A 12,823-nucleotide genomic window follows, 5' to 3' on the forward strand; every position below is an offset into this window, starting at 1 on the left:
AGGGAACATACGCCCTCATACCTGAGCAAAGGCCTGTGATCTGGTTTAGCATCTGCAACGAGGCAGTCAGCGTCTAGTTGTGGTTCCCTGATCGGAATCTCCCTCTTGCATGTATTGGGACAAGGAAGTGATTTTATAACTAACATGTCATCGTGATCACAAAATGTCCCTACGCAGGAATGCCAAATCTAAACTCCTACCACGTCTATCGGCAATGTACCAGACTGTATCCTTGACCGAAGCACAGAGTGAACTTCAGTGCTGAAGTAGGCAAAACAGTGTGATATGAATAAAAAACAATACCGTAGAGCTGGCTATTTTGTAAAATAACAGTACGAAGCCTAATAAAAAGCATTTAGAGCAAAGTGCACAGAGGCTCTAAGCTGTCAGCAAATGAATAAAATACATTTAGGGCAAAGTGCACAAAGGCCTAAAGCCTGAAGCTAATGCGCAAAATATACGTAAAACTAACCACACTACACCCTCCCCTTGTCGGTAGCAAGTGGTTCCAATAATATAAAAATATGCCCCAAATATAAACACTATGGCCCTCATTCCGACATTGGCCGGCGGCGGTCGCCGCCGGCCTGTCGGGGGCCGCCAGAATACCGTTCCGCGGTCGAAAGACCGCGCCGGTGATTCTGACTTTCCCGCTGGGCTGGCGGGCGGCCGCCTTCAGGCCGCCCGCCAGCCCAGCGGGAAAGAGGCTTTCACGATGAAGCCGGCTCGGAATCGAGCCGGCGGAGTGGAAGCTGTGCGACGGGTGCAGTTGCACCCGTCGCGTATTTCACTGTCTGCGAAGCAGACAGTGAAATACATTTAGGGGCCCTCTTACGGGGGCCCCTGCAGTGCCCATGCCAGTGGCATGGGCACTGCAGGGGCCCCCAGGGGCCCCGCGACCCCCCCTACAGCCATCCGGTTCCCGGCGGGAGAACCGCCGGGAACTGGATGGCGGTAGGGAGGGTCGGAATCCCCTCGGCGGCACAGCTAGCTACGCCGCCTTGGAGGATTCCTATGGGCGGCGGTACACTGGCGGGAGACCGCCAGTGTTGCCGGTCCGACCGCGGCTTTACTGCCGCGGTCGGAATGCCCATTGGAGCACCGCCGGCCTGTCGGCGGTGCTCCCGCGGTCCTCCACCCTGGCGGTTTGAAACCGCCAGGGTCGGAATGAGGGCCTATATTTCGACAAGATGAGAAGACAACAAAGTCATAAATTTAGGAAACATGTGACCATAGAGCGAAATTCAATATAGTGTCAATTTAGTCGGAAGGGAAAAAAATCCAATAGTCAGACAGAAGCAATAGAACGTAGGAGCTCCTCCACTTCGAGATATGTTAAGATCGGAAGATCCACGCCACAAAGTACCATGGAGCAGGTGTGTTCCAAAGCCCCAAAATCACTCAGGGCGGCACCCCGTGCAGGGCCAAGGAAAGAGACAATACCATCTTCCTCCAGGAAGGGAATCTCATAATCCGCCTCACGAAGCAAACGCAACCGTAGTGCACAAGTCTGGGAATTAGCCCTAATCGGGAACATCAACAGATCAGGATCGACCACTGGAGAGCGCTGCAGCGAGAGACAGAAAGCCAGTGCATGTTCAAACGAGCACCAAAGGCACCGAAACACGGGCTGTACACAATCCAAAACCGGTCTGAATGACAGAGACCAGTCACACTCCAAATGACCCAGGAGTGTAGCTCCAAAACACTGCATCATGCGTTCACGACACAGCTGCGCTGACGGGAGCAGCAAAATAGGATCTCGTCGTGGCGGGACAGCCATTGCGAAAAAATAGCAACAATAGCAAAACTCCAGCCAATAAAGCCAAAGTAATCGGGAAACCCCCAAAAATGCTTCCGAAAATAGAGTGTATTGCCGAAGGTATCAAACCGAATATGGAAGAGAAGGTGTGAGCGAAACCAACACCAACGGCTTTTAAAAAATGAGCAATACCAGCAGTGCTGGATGCATTAAATATACGTCCCACAAGTTCACCGAAGTGACTTGGAAAGTTAGTATTCAAAAGGGACTGTATCTCCGCCGATGACCTTGCCACTTGAAGTGCGTAGGTCTCGCTAGCAGATGTAAGGGCCACATGCTTTTGAAACAATAAAGCTTTCAGCCTACTCAACTTGTCGAAATCAACCTTGGAAGTAGCAATATGAGGCCAGATGTCCGCTACCTCCCTAATTACAGTTGGGGGAAACAACACATTCCCGCTTCACGTAACGGCCTTGTTGACGACAACAACATAAACTATTCCGGCACGCATGCCACAGCAGCGTTCGCTGTTAAGAACAATGTAACTGCCATTAGAAAGCACCTGGAAAGTGTTTTTAATTACCGGGACTGGAACTCCCTTCAGATAACAAGCTAAGTTAGCAATCGAAGCATTACACGCTCCGTGCAAGGACAGCTGTTTACAAACCATGGAATGGCTGACAGAAGCTTCGCATTCGCTACCGCTAAGAAAAACCTCCCTCAAACCATTAACACATCTGTACTGAAAGGGAAGCTCCCACACCTCGTGTATGTAACCGTCACCCAATGGTTCATATCTACCCACCGGAATGTGCTTCAAACAAGAAGTAAATTGCAGAGTGGAGATAGGCAAATTAATAACCCCATGAATCAACCACTCAGCTGACGGAATCTCAGCCACCGTGAAAGGCAGTTTCTCCAATTTTTCAATATTTAACATAACATACGTCGCTTCCTTCTTAGCCATCAATTGTTGTTGACGAGTTAAATTAAAGGAGATAAAGATCTCTCTGGCACGAATGTGCTGCCATGGAACGCGACCCGCCTTCAAGATCTGAAGAGTCCAACCCAGCTGCATGATAGATCGTGTCTGACTCTGCCCATGATATAAAGAAGACATGTCTGATTTTATAATGTCAATAGCAGAAGAAACAATGCTGTCAATCATGTAAACACGGTCAGAAAGGGTATGCATGCCATTATCAACAACAGACAAAGTCTGCAGCAGATTTTCCTGATCAATCTGTCTTAATCGGGCTGCAGCCTCCTGTTGGGAAAGTTTCCAAAACTCATTATATACTTCGTATAAGAACCTTTTCCTCCGCAGCACCTTGGGACCTGATAAGAAATCTTGTAAATCAGTACCATTAGACAGTAACTTGAGATGTGACTTAACCGCATCCAGAGTGGAGTACTTCAACCATTGTTGACAAAGCTTCCCCACGCTGTATGTAGTTATTATATCAGCATGTTCTGGTGAAATGTAACGAGGGTCTGCCCTACTAGTCCTGAACCCCCCTGAAGAGGTGACAAAATGTTGATGACACTGATTAGTGTCTACAGGCCACAATAACCACCCGCCCGGATGTAACGATGAAGCGTTAAGCGTACCATTCTGGACCCAATGCGTAAATTCACGAAAAGTAGCATTAACATAGTGCTGCCAATTATTTAATTTGGAAGGGACAGGTATACTAGGCAAAGTCAACTCTCTAATCGACGCCAAGCCCAAACAACTAGTCTGTTGTACTGTGTCATTGAGGAAAATCATTTCACAGGGATAATGCACGCTCTAAATAATGTATCCCTGCCTTGCATCTGCCAATTTTTCGTACCCCAAACACTTTTCAAATCAACAGTCTTCAACCAGTATTCATATCCCTCGACCGAAAGTTGAGATACAAACGAATTTGAATGTAGCAATTTAGTATCGGTCAATAAAATTTGCTTATTAGAATACGGTGCAACTTTAAAATAGTAAGACTTAGCATTCCGCTGATCATGCCCAGAAAAATATGCAAATTTATCATTATATGTTTTCGAACTCCCTTGTGGAGGAGTCGAGCAATGTTCCCATTGCACATAATTAAATATGGACTTAGGGCTACTAGCTTTGTGAATGAAGTGGTGTCCATAATAGTTGTAGCAAAACATGTCACCATGATTATCTCTAAATTGGTAAGCATCCTCATCGTCATAGACAGTATAATATTGCAAATCCTTCAGCATAGAATCTACTGTCTTCACATCCCAATCATCAGAAACAATGCCTGGTATAACAATATCATTCATTGATAACTTGAGGACATAAGGTATTTGAATCAATTCAGTGGGACCATATATATCAAACATTACTTTATCCCACACAATCCCATCCGGAATTGGTATTGCAGAAATGTTCACATTGGACAAGTCTCTTCGAACCATATGAGACGAAAAATGTGGTCTCAACACAGTCTCCACGTGCTCAATGTCTGATCGATCAGGAAGAAAATGACCATGTATTACGAGAAAAAAAGTAACCACAAATCCCAACCATAAAAAAAGAGTCATTACAGCCATAAATAGCCACAAATAGTTCCAAGGAATAACAAAATATGTACGTTTAAGCCAACCCAGTAGCTTACGTGGACCTCGGACAGAAGACAGCGATGACGAAGAGCTGGATACAGCCGCATCCGCGTTGTTGAAGCAGCCAGAGGTAGTTCTCGCAAAAGGTGCAACCGTGAACAAAGAAGCAGATGGAGGCTCTCTCCTAGGCACGCTATAAATCACATGTTCAGAAACATCAGTAGAACGTACAGCAACTTGATCAAAAGATTCCATATTAATCGTTGACTGTGGAACAATCGCAAGATCATCTTCCACCCTCCCCAAGCTCGGAGAGGAAACAGCGTTGGTGCAAATCACCTGCAGCGGGACTTCTTCCCCAGTAGTGAGAGGGATGCCGGAACTACTGGGTGTCCCTCTTGGTCTGCTGTGCAGAATCGGCCACATGTAGTAACTTGACATTATCAATGGAAACAAAACGATTTCCTTTGGCCCCTTGCAGCGGCGGTAATATCACAGTTCTCGTGCCGCTCACCACTAACACCGGGACAGGTGCTCGATAAGAAGGACCAAATTCTTTCTTTACTGCGACCTTTTCACGCACTAGATCCCCAATCCTGGGTATCCAACCAGTAGGTGTTACTGGCTCATCCTTAATTCCTGAGGAGGCAGCACTTGCAGAAGAGTTATCTTCACGGAATTGTTGTAAATCCTGCAAAACAGTGACACGATCATTTATGTCAAAGGGCGTATCTGCCGCCTCCACACCAGGACCATCTAGATCAGGAACATACATTTGTGTTCCAAACAGGCACTCATATGAAGTACGACCCCCCAGTGACCTTCTAGGCAAGTTATTAAGTGCTCTCTGTACTCCATACAGGTGGGCTAGCCAACTACGACCCGTACCTATAACCCTGGCCGTTAAGGATTGCTTTAAATCACGATTTAAACGCTCCACAACAGAATTTCCCTCGGGATGAAATGGAGATGAGAATTGGAGCTGGACCCCCAACGAAGCCATGGTGTCCCTGAATGCCTTAGAGGCAAAAGCAGGGCCCTGGTCCGAATGAAAAGCCGCAACTGCAAATGTATCGACAAAGATACGCAAATCTTTAATAACAGTCCGAGCGTCAGCCGAGCGCTGTGGCCAGACCCACACAAATCTGGAGCACGAATCTACAGCAACCAATATGTATTTGTATGCACTATCTGGTGTCAGTGGACCACAATGGTCCAAGTACACACACTGTAATGGTCTGTTTGAAATCAGAAAGGGCGTCTGCTGCGGGCGTCTAGCCGACGACGCTTTAATTTGTTGACAGACGTCACAACAAAGGACATACTGCTTTGTCTCCTTATAGAGACCTGGCCACCAGTAACGGGCCTGCAAAAGTGAAATTGTGGCAGCCACACCAGCATGTGCAGATGCCACCCCTTCATGTGCTGCAGAAATTAATCGAGGTCTCTCAACTTTATTTGGTAATTCACGTACACCAATGCCAGGAATATTAACAACAGCATTTAGCGCACCACTCAAGCAGTAACTATATTTAGAAGGAAATCCTTTAGGGAACGGCGTGCCATCAGCCGTAGCCTTTATGGCAGCCGAAATCTCTGTGTCTGGTTTGGAACTCGAACGAGTCACTGCGGCTACAGTGGCGACAGCCACTGCCGACTTTGCAGCTTCATCAGCCAAAGTATTCCCAGCAACGTGTATTCCAACGCGCTGGTGTCCAAGTGTATGTACAACATGGACTTTAGGAAGCGTTTCTTTCAGACCCGCAACCTTACCCCACAACAATTTATGTTTAATGGTGTTGCCTTTAGAATCTCTGAACCCATTCATTTTCCAATAGTGCAGATATTCATTGAAAGATTGCACACAGTAGTAGGAGTCACAGACCAGCAAGGTCAATATCGCCGGCTCTGCATGCTCCAATGCTAACAAAAGAGCTTTGAGCTCAGCCAGCTGCGCCGTGCAATCTCCCAAGGTTTTAGTATAAGTATGTCGGGGGCAGAAGACTTCCCCCTCCATAGTCCCGCTCACCACCGCACATGCAGCAGAATACTGTTGTTTAGTCCCAACCGCTGGTTGCGCAGAGCCATCGGTATACATGACCACTTCATATTGGTCAATAGGCAATGTGCCAGCAGGAACTGGGTACTCTATTTCATATTGAAGAAATTCTTGAGTCCGCAGCTTAGGGTCAAATATGTAATCCACATCAGCGGCTGTCAAAGACGTAGCCCATTGTATCCACCGCGGGTGTAAAGCTTTCGAATTAGGAACACTCGCTTTTGTAACAGCCTCTAAGGCTGGAATCGGGGAAACGACAATGATGCGTTGGCCCTGGGCAAGCGGTCTTTCTTTGATCACAGCCATCTGTACTGCAGTGAGAATTTTCTCAGTCTGTGCAAAACGTTGTTCTGCAGCAGAATACAAGTGGGACTTGTATGCTATCGGGACTGTCTCCCCTTCATTAAAGGTGACATACGTAAATCCAAGAGCCCCAGGAATCACCCTGATGACCAAATGTGTTTTATTGTCCCGTGTGTGTAAGTGTTTAACCGCTAAGAGATCATTCTGCAACTCTCGCAGTATGTGTGTATGCTCAATCGTCCAAAATCTACTTGAAAAATTCGGGCGAATCAGTTCATATAAAGGTTTTATACGTGTAGCATAATCAGGAATGTAAGTTCTGCCAAAATTCAGAAACCCCAATAATGACTGAAGCTTCCGAACCGTATTAGGAGGCTGCAATAAAGCACATTTCTCCAAAAAATGTGGTGCCATGCTCCTGCCCTCACTCGATAACTCATATCCCAGGAAAATAACACTGAGGAAGGCAATCTTTGACTTCTTAAAATTAAACTTATAGCCAATATCAGCAAATCCCACAACAATGCGCGATACGCGTCTGAGATGTTGTAGAATCTCATCGTCCGTTAAATATATGTCATCAACATATGATAACGCCTCAGGGTCCAACTCGTGTAGAAGTTCAGTCACACGAGCCAAAAACAGTCCTGGGCTATACTTATACCCCTGAGGTAAACGACAAAAAAGTTTCTGAGAGCCAAACGCACTGAAACTGGTATAGTCCCGACTTTCGGGCGCTATATTCTGGCAGAAAAATCCATTCGAGATATCCAATGTTGTTTTGTATTTTTTACGCACTATATTATTCATAAGCGCAGCGCTATGTGAATTCTGTATTGCATATGTGCGTGTATGACTATTCAAATGTCTGTAATCCACCACTATCCAATAGGAATGGTCCGGTTTAGCAACCGGAAATAAGGGATTATTCATCGGCGAGACACAAGGCTCAATCACACCTTGGTACTCCAATTGTGTAAGAATTTTCCTAACCGATGCCCTTGCTTCAAATTTAATAGGATATTGCGGTTGTGGCTGAGGTTCGCCCTTTGTTGGAATGACATGATAAGGTGATTGTTTATCCCACCCCACATTATTTCTATATAGGGCGGGGGCTTGTGCTAGAGCCCATGATTTACTGTAGGACTCCGCTAGTTCTCTCGGAACAAGTGGTGAAAAGGATGGCGTAATAATCTCCTCCCCAACCGGACAGTCGCGAACAAAGTCAGGTGGCCAATCTTGTTCGGCCAACAGGACATCATGGCCCATATTTATACTTGTTTAGCGCCGCATTTGTGCCGCTTTTTGACGCAAAAGCGGTGCACACTTACAAAATACAATTGTATTTTGGAAGTGTGCGCCGCTTTGCGTCACAAAATGACGCAAATGTGGCGCTAAAAAAGTATAAATATGGGCCCATATGATTTTACCACATGGTCCCAAAAGATGGTGTGTACAATGCGGTCAATGTCCCCTTCTAATCGTAGAGTTACTAGATATACTCGATCAGGATCAGAGACTCGCATATCCGCCGTCTCGACTTGTATGAAGTCATCAGTTGCTTTCACCTCCAGATGCTCTAGAAGACTCCGGCGAACTATTGTGACCTCTGCCGCGCTGTCTAACAGTGCTAACGCCCATGTCTTGTTCGTCAAGAGAACTCTCTTCTTGAGCGGCATGTCTAACAGAGACCGCTGCCACTTTTTTCTTTTTAAATTGCTGTTTTTGTTGCAGCGGTTTCTCTTCTTGTTTAATAGAAACCTCCGCCTAGCGTTGTGAATCCTGTCTTGGTTTCACGTACTCTGTCCTCCGCTCTGACCGCCCACCTCTCTCACTTCTCTTCTCAGAGGAGTCCTGAAAGGAACGAGATTGGCGTGTATCAGTATATTGATATCTATCAGGCGTCTTCAAATTATCTCTATTTCTGAGATTATACCTATTCTGCGGGGTCTCCGGTTGCGGAGACTGTCCCCCATCTTTTTAAGGTGTTTGCTGTTTCTTTTCCCAGTGCTTTTTTGCACCCTCAGGTTGCTGTTGCTTAGCATTATCCTTATTATTTTTACCCTGCAATTGTGGTTTCTGTGGTCGAGCCCCCAGGCTATCACGACCAATACTAGAATAAGTTTCTGCTATTATTCTCGGAAGTTCCCGCTCCTGATTAATCTGCGGAACGTCCCGAAGACGCATTCGCACTGCTTGTGCTACAGCCTCCCCCTTGAGATTACTCAAAATAATAGAAGAAACTGCATAAAATTACCCATCAATTGCATGCCTAAATCCAAGGCAGGGGCAGCCCCATATTCATCCTGAATTTGTTCAAGCACCTCCGGCAAATTAGCCAAAGTCGGTGTACCGTGTGCTGTAGTGTAGAGTGCGGCAAACACCGTGCCCCAAGTATTACAAAGGTCCACCGTAGGAACCATCCCATACGGCAAACACATCGTCAAAATTCTATGCTTATCCTGAGGTCCCGTATGGGGAAATACTGCTTCCAGCGTATTAATTTTTTTCGCCAGCCAAAATGGAGTCTCCTCACGTTTAGCCGGTACCTTACCCATAACTGAGTGTACAGTGGCCGGATTGATTCCCGGTACCACCGCTTGTGGGTGTGCTGGAGCAGCACGTGCTGCATTAGTATTTAATGTCTGCATCACAAACTGAACTAGTCGTCTGTACGTTGCAGTTAATTCCATATATAAACGACGCACTTCAGCCACTGCCACATTTGCCACTCCAGGATATGGTGTATATGTAGCCAATAAAGGCCAGGTCGGACCATCATTACTCAACGGACCTAACCTTACTGGTGTTACTGAGTATGGGAGGGCGCCATCAAGCCAATTATGGTGTTCTTGATAAGATAAAGGAATTTCTAAGTATGCATAAGCCCTGTATTGTCCAGGGACATTCGCAACAGTATATTCGTGAAAAGTATTTGTACCCCCATCAGCTGCTGGAAATACGACCCAAGAATAAAAAAGTTCTGTTCCATAGGCTGCATGGGCGTCTACCACAAAAGTGACCGGACCCCCCTGGACTGTCAGTCCATGTGCAATCAGATGACCCGTGAGCGGAACTCGCATATTAAGCGGTATATTCACTACAACTGGATTCGCCATTTGTATAACAAAAAATATCTCTAGGACAGAGAAGGCACACCAATATCGGGGTCTTTCCTTTCAAAGTTCAAGCTTGAACAACCAACCACTAAGCAATAGGATGTACCTAACCTGTGGTGGCAGAAACCCTCAGCCCCACGGACGTCTCCGCATACGGAACCGAGGAGTCAAAATATATAAGAGACCGAGAGAGTCAGTCGGACCTAAACATTAGAGCCAGACCAATTGTTGGCGGCGCCATGTCGCGTGGGCTCTCATTATCCTAAATGAGACTACTGGATTTCTAGGCAGCAGGATCGATAACGGTGTGGGGGACTGAGTCTGACCCACGTGTAAGGAACTCTGTCACCCTAAATCCGGTTGTTGCTCCGGCTAACTAGCAGTGCCTCATTTCTCCCATGGGGAAGAGATGATTGGGCAGCCGAGCGCATGACATCTTTGGAACTTCTCAGGGAAGTCGTGGTCACTCAGATCCAAACCAACTCTCTCATTTACAATATGGTCTCATATACAAATGACAAAAGACAGTATAAGTTTTATATAATGTTTTAATAAAATGACTGTATTTTAGAAAATAAGGCGTGAGCCTCAATAACCAGAACAATACAACATAGTAGGATTGAGATAGTCACCAGGAGAGTAAAACATAAGAATAAAGCTATCATAATTCCTAACAATTTCTACTCTCCCTCTGCTTGTTCTATTTAGAGCACAGCATGTTAAGCTTCTAGCTTGCCTTTCTGAATCACTAGGGAACATACGCCCTCATACCTGAGCAAAGGCCTGTGATCTGGTTCAGCATCTGCAACGAGGCAGTCAGCGTCTAGTTGTGGTTCCCTGGTCGGAATCTCCCTCTTGCATGTATTGGGACAAGGAAGTGATTTTATAACTAACATGTCATCGTGATCACAAAATGTCCCTACGCAGGAATGCCAAATCTAAACTCCTACCACGTCTATCGGCAATGTACCAGACTGTATCCTTGACCGAAGCACAGAGTGAACTTCAGTGCTGAAGTAGGCAAAACAGTGTGATATGAATAAAAAACAATACCGTAGAACTGGCTATTTTGTAAAATAACAGTACGAAGCCTAATAAAAAGCATTTAAAGCAAAGTGCACAGAGGCTCTAAGCTGTCAGCAAATGAATAAAATACATTTAGGGCAAAGTGCACAAAGGCCTAAAGCCTGAAGCTAATGCGCAAAATATACGTAAAACTAACCACACTACACTCTCTTCTTTCTTCATCTGTGTTCTTCATCTGTGTTCTTCTTTCTCCTCTGCACCCCGACCTGCGTGTTCTTTCTTCTTTCTTCATCTGTGTTCTTCACCTGTGTTCTTCATTTCTCCTCTTCCTCACCGCGTTCTCTTCCTGCTTTGTTCTTTATCTGTGTTCTTCTTTCTCCTCTGCACCCCGACCTGCGTGTTCTTTCTTCTTTCTTCATCTGTGTTCTTCATCTGTGTTCTTCATTTCTCCTCTTCCTCACCGCGTTCTCTTGCTGCTTTGCTCTTCATCTGTGTTCTTCTTTCTCCTCTGCACCCCGACCTGCGTGTTCTTTCTTCTTTCTTCATCTGTGTTCTTCATCTGTGTTCTTCATTTCTCCTCTTCCTCACCGCATTCTCTTCCTGCTTTGCTCTTCATCTGTGTTCTTCTTTCTCCTCTGCACCCCGACCTGCGTGTTCTTTCTTCTTTCTTCATCTGTGTTCTTCATCTGTTTTCTTCTTTCTCCTCTGCACCCCGACCTACGTGTTCTTTTCTTCTTACTTCATCTGTGTTCTTCTTTCTCCTCTGCACCCTGACCTGCGTGTTCTTTCTTCTTTCTTCATCTGTGTTCTTCATCTGTGTTCTTCTTTCTCCTCTGCACCCCGACCTGCGTGTTCTGTCTTCGTTCTTCATCTGTGTTCTTCTCTGCACCCCGACCTGCGTGTTCTTCTCCTCTTCTGTATTTTTTCTGCATGTTCCTTTTCTTCCTCTGTGGACTCTCCTCATCTTCTGGACGCTTCCCCTCTGCTTCTCAGGTCTCTCCTCTTCTGCCTGACTCTTCTCTCTTGACTCTTCTCTCCTCTTCTTTTTTACTCTTCTTCTTCTTGACTCTTCTCCTCTACTTCTTGACTCTTCTCCTCTTCTTCTTGACTCTTCTCTCTTCTCTCTTGACTCTTCTCTCCTCTTCTTCTTTACTCTTCTTCTTGACTCTTCTCTCTTCTGTTCTTCCTGACTCCCCTCCCCCAATGTAATCCCCCCACCCCTATCTTTTCTCCCCTCCCCTCTACCTGACCCCCCCACCCTCCGCTTTCCCGCCGCCACCTCCTGCTCGGCCCTGCCCCCCCTGCTCCCATTCGTCGCCCCCCTCCCGCCCCCTGCCCCCAGCTGACCCCTCCTCCCCCCTCCTCCCTCTTATGGCGGCCGCTGTCCGGCCGCGCCAAAGGCAAGCCCGTCTGCGCCCGTCCGCGCCTGGACCACGCCCAGCGCCATGGCCCCTGGCCCCCAGCACTCCCAAACCCTTCAGCACCGCTACGACCCCAACACCCTCAACGCCCTCAACCTGGGGCGCTCCCGTACCTGCTTCCAAGCCAACCCTAAACGCACCCATGAACCCTTAGCATGCCTTCCACCGCGTAACCACCCCTCCCGCCAGCCCTCGCGCCAACAACCACCTCAAATGCATCCTGATCAACGCACGATCCGTCCACAAGCATGCCATTGAACTATGGGACCTCCTGGACTCCACCGTACCGGACGTCGCCTTCATCACTGAGACCTGGATGAACGCCTCTTCGGCCCCGACATCGCCATAGCCATCCCCGGCGGCTACAAGATCTCCAGGAGAGACCGCACCAACCATGTCGGTGGAGGAATCGCCATCGTCTTCAAGGACTCCATCAACGTCACCACCTCCACCGAAGACACCCCCCTCTCCGCCGAACACCTGCACTTCCAGATCCACAGCGACCCCAGGACCACCCTCAGAGGAACTCTCATCTACAGACCCCCTGGACCACGCGCCCTCT

This window comes from Pleurodeles waltl, chromosome 8 (genome assembly GCF_031143425.1).
Source record: "Pleurodeles waltl isolate 20211129_DDA chromosome 8, aPleWal1.hap1.20221129, whole genome shotgun sequence".
In the NCBI taxonomy this organism is placed as follows: Eukaryota; Metazoa; Chordata; class Amphibia; order Caudata; family Salamandridae; genus Pleurodeles; species Pleurodeles waltl.